Raw genomic sequence first — 5,000 nt, 5'->3', positions numbered from 1 at the left:
GGTGATGAAGCCACGGAGTATGACCGATGCAGGGAGGAGAACTGAAATAGTGGAGGTGCCGGAGACGGCGTCCAGCCAGATTGATCTGAGTGGGCCAAGGCCGGTGCCCAGCCAGCCGGAGCTAAAGGTGGGAGAGGCACGAGCCAGTGCCAGGCTGAAGGAGCAAGTCCAGACCAAGCCGGGCAAGGCCCGAGTGGGGAGACTGGCTGCGAGGAAAACGAAGGCAGTGCTATTGGAAGGCGCAGAGGTCGAGCTGCGAAAGAGGGCTGAGGAAAAGGCGGCGATGGGGTCTTCCCTGGACAGCTTTGTTCCTCAAGACATCGGGAACTGCGGCTCCCCGCTGCTATTAAGTGAACCCTCGGACTCAGACATGGACATCGAGAAGGGCCAAAGGGTGAGGAAAAGGGATGGAGAGCTTATAAAAGGGTCTGATAATCGGAAGAAAGCACTGAAAAAATAACAACATGTTTTGGTTATTAATGGTGGCTGTTGCTTCTTTTAATGCAAATAGTCTTAGGACTAGTTATAGGCGAAACCAAGCCTTGATGTTGTGTGAGGCTGACATTATATGTTTGCAGGAGACACACTGGGATGAAAAATGTGTGAAGGAGTTAGAGAGAGAGTGGATGGGAGATGTGTATGTAAACAATGGGGACATTTATTCTAGGGGAGTGGCTATTTTGGTTAAAAGGGGAGAGGTTGAGAATGTGAGGAAATGTGAGGATGATGGTGATGGGAGAGTGATAGGGATTACTTTTGAACACCTGGGTAAGAAATTGAAAATGTTGAATGTGTATGCACCAAATGAGGAAAAGGAGAGAAGGGAGTTTTTTGAGAGGATGGCGGGAATGTGCGGGAAAGAATGTGTAATTGTGGGTGACTTTAATGTGTGGTGTGGAAGGCTGGATGCATCTGCAAGTGTGTGTTTCAAAAGCGACTCCTCAAGAAGAGTATTGAAGGAGGTAATGAGAGCGAATGGACTGGTAGATGTGTGGAGGGAAAAGAACCCAAGAGGGCGCGTATTTACAAGGAGACAGATGGTGAAAGGGGAATTAAAACAGAGTAGGATTGATTTAGTTTTGAGTACGGAGAGTCTAGCAAGTAAAATGGGGGGAATTGATTACAAGGTAACTACTCTTAGTGACCACGTGGTGCTAAAATTTAGATTAGGGCATGGGTGTGAGAGGAGGGGAGGAGGTGTGTGGTGCCTGAATGGGATGTTGCTCAAAGAAGAAAGGTACAAGGAAAAGGTGAGAGAATGTATAATGGTGAGAAAGAATGAGAGTATGTATGAGGAGGATATGGGGAGATGGTGGGAGGAGATGAAGGAGGAGCTAAAGAATTTGAGCATGAGCTACAGCAGGGATAGGAATAGAAGGGAAAGAGGGAGGGAAAGGAGACTAAAGGAAGAGTTAGTTAGAGAAGCAGAGAGGGTGGACCAGGGGGTAGGGCACGCATTAGAACGGTATAATAAAATTAAAAATGAGCTGGAGGAGGTAGAACAGAAGAGATGCATGGGGGCAATAGTTAGAAGTAGGGCTAGATATGTGGTTGAGGGAGAGAAATGTACAGCATTCTTTTTAGGTTTAGAGAGGGCGAAACAGAAAAATAATTATTTGGAGCAGGTGGAAGGGAAAAATGGAGAAAAGATAACGGATTTTGTAGGGATAGTTGGAAGAGTAGAAGAATTTTATAGTGAACTATTTAGGAAAGAAGAGGTTGATGAAGAGTGCATGAAACATGTGCTGGAGAAAATGGAGACTAAGATGAGCGAAGATGCGAAGGAGATGTGCGAAGGAGAGATAAGGATAGGTGAAATAGAGGCAGCCATATTAGGGTTAGGCAGGAATAAGAGTCCAGGGCTAGATGGGTTAGTGGGAGAGTTTTACATAGAGTTTAAAGAGGAACTAGCGCCACTGTTGGACAGATTGTTTAAATGGATAGAAGAGAAGGACGAGATGCCGGTTAGTATGGCGACAGGGTTAGTTAGTATTATATATAAGAAAGGGAGTAGGGATAGACTTGAAAACTATAGGCCGCTTAGCTGTTTAAACAGTGACTATAAAATACTAGCAAGAGTGCTAGCAAATAGGATTAAGAGGGTGATAGGGACAATAGTGGGAAGCACGCAGGCTTACAGTATACCAGGGAGGGATATAGCAGACACAATCAGCAGCATTAGGGACACAATAGGACACATGAAGGGAGGGGAGGGGGGGATAGTGATGAGTTTAGATTTGAACAAAGCATTTGATAGGGTAGATCATGGATACCTGTATGGAGTATTAGGAAAAGTAGGGTTTGGGCAGCAGTTAGTAGGATGGATCAAAAGATTGTATGATAAAGCTGTTAGTTGCGTCAAAATTAATGGGATAGTCACAGGTAATTTCAGATTAGAGAGGTCGGTTAGACAAGGGTGTCCACTGTCGGCCCTGCTGTACTCACTGTCGGCAGAGCCACTAGCTGCACTGCTGAAGCAAAATAAAAAGGTCAGAGGCATAGACTTACCAGGAGGGCAAGTGAGTCTATTATACCAGTATGCGGACGACACAACAGTAACAGTACAAGACAGTGAAAGTGTCCTTGAGGTTTTACAAAGTGTAGGAGTTTATGGTAGAGCATCAGGAGCAAAGCTAAACATAGAAAAGTCAGAAATTATGTATGTTGGAGTCAATGGAGAAAGGAGGAAGGATATAGGATTGAAAGAGAGGAAGGACTATTTTAGGGTGTTAGGGGTGAATTTAGGGGTTGAAGGCAGAGAAGGGAGAGACATGCAGTATGAAGGGATAATGAATAGCATAAAGAAGACATTAAGGTTTTGGAGACTTAGGAAGTTGAAGTTGAAGGGGAAAGTGGTGGTAGTGAATGGCCTGATAATGAGCAAACTTGTGTATGCAATGACTGTGTTGGATGTGCCTGAGCGAGTGCTAAAGGAGACAGAGAAAATGGTGAGTGAGTTTCTCTGGGGTGGGAGAGGTGTCAGAATAGCCAGGGAAGTGATGGAAAACGAATACAAGGATGGTGGGTTGAAGCTGATTAATTTAGAAAAGAAAAAGAATGCACTTCGGTTGAAAATGATGACAAGATATGTAAAGGACAAGAAAGATCATGTATGGAAGCTGTTTCTGAAAGAAGCAATTAATAAATGTGGGGGTTGTGGAGAAAGTGGAATATTTATGGAACTGAAGAAAGGTATGTTGAGTGAGGTGTCTGAGTTCTATAAAGAGATGCTGGGAGCATGGGGAGAGTTTGTAAAACATGTGCAGTTTCAATGCAAAAATGTAAAACAGGTGTGGGAGCAACCATTGTTTCTAAATCCCAAAATCACATTTGAGGGGAGCACAATTTATAACTTGGAGATGTGGAGAGCAGGTTTTAGGAAGGTGAGGGATTTAGTGTACGAGTATGTACCAGGGTTCATGAGGGCTCAGGTAGTGGTAGATGAGGTGAGAGAAAGGGGTGATGAAATGTGGTTAGGCACAGCGGTGGATGTGGTGGAGAAGATAAAGAAGGGGATGCCGAGAGAATGGGTGAGAATGATTGAGAGTGAGGCGGTGGGGAGTGGAGGAGAAGGGGTGGAAATGTATGTGGGGGAAGGAGAAAGGATAGTAAGCCTGGCGAATGTGAAAACGAGAGTAATGTACAGATGTTTAAGAATGAAAGAGGTAAGAAGACCGGCTGCAGAGAAGGTATGGGAAAAAGTAATGACCGATATGGATGTAAAAAGGATGTGGCTGAACCTGAGAGTGAAATGGAATAGTGTTGAATGTGAGCATTTTGATTTCCTACTGCGTCACAATAGGGTGTTTAACAATCTAATAATAAGTCAATTTAATCTGGATGTGAGGAAGCAGTGTGATGTCTGTCAGGTGGAAGTGGAGACATGTCTGCATGAGTTTGTGGAATGTGGGGAGTTGGCTGTGTACTTTGGGAAAGTGAAAGAGTTGATAAGCAGATGTTGGAAAGGGGAATTTGTGGAGAAAATAGGGTGGAAGGAGCTGTGGTTGTTTGGTGCGGTTGCTAAAAGGAAAGGAAGTAATGTCAACTTGTTGAACTACACGCTAAGCCATGCAAGGTTTGCAGTCAAGCTAAGGAGGAATGTAGCGCATTACGAGAAAAGGAGAGTAGAAGTATGGAGTGTGTTTAAAAATATTATGAAAAGAGATGTAAACATATTACATAGCTATGTCAAGGAGGAAGAGTTTCAGGAGGGGTTTATTGAGGGTAGCACCTTTGTTGCGATTGGGGAGAGTGGAGAGGTTGTGTTAGATTTTGGTTAGAATCTGTGTTATGGCTAATTATCATTGGGGATTATTTTTGTTGGTTACATTATGTCTGAGTATGAGTAAAAAATTGGTATGTGTCTCTTTGAGTTATGGGGAGGTTTATTTTCGTTGTTTTTTGACTTATGGGTTGGGATAAGTGTTAAGTGTTTGAATTTATAGTTAGTATTAGCGTGGAGGGTTTATTTTTTGTTATTATGTTTGTACAAGTGTCATGTGTTCTTGTATTGAAGAGTAAGTGGTAAAATGTTGATTGTAAAAAATTTTGTATTTTTGATAATAAATAAATTAAAAAAAAAAAAAAAAAAAATCTGTTCGCGCCCGATCTCGTCCGATCTCGGAAGCTAAGCAGAGTCGGGCCTGGTTAGTACTTGGATGGGAGACCGCCTGGGAATACCGGGTGCTGTAAGTTTTTTCACTTCTCTCTCCAAAAGGCAGAGGACACTGCTGCTTTTTCACTTGAGAAATATGAGAAAAAGGCAAGATTGAAGAAGAGATGAATACAAAGATGTGGGTAACGGTAAAAAGGGAAGAGAGAATCAATCAATATATCAATATTTTCTTATTTTTGGAATGTTAATTAATGAACTGGTTTAGGTTCGTTAACGTTTTAAAATTGACCTACTGTTGTAGGTTTTAAAGAACTATGTGTTGGAGACAAACTTGCTTACGGCCATACCTCTCTGTTCGCGCCCGATCTCGTCCGATCTCGGAAGC

The sequence above is a fragment of the Anarhichas minor genome, unplaced genomic scaffold (assembly GCF_050575085.1).
Source record: "Anarhichas minor isolate MPS153535 unplaced genomic scaffold, ASM5057508v1 ptg000018l, whole genome shotgun sequence".
Taxonomy (NCBI): domain Eukaryota; kingdom Metazoa; phylum Chordata; class Actinopteri; order Perciformes; family Anarhichadidae; genus Anarhichas; species Anarhichas minor.
Note: the sequence above shows the minus strand (reverse complement) of the source record.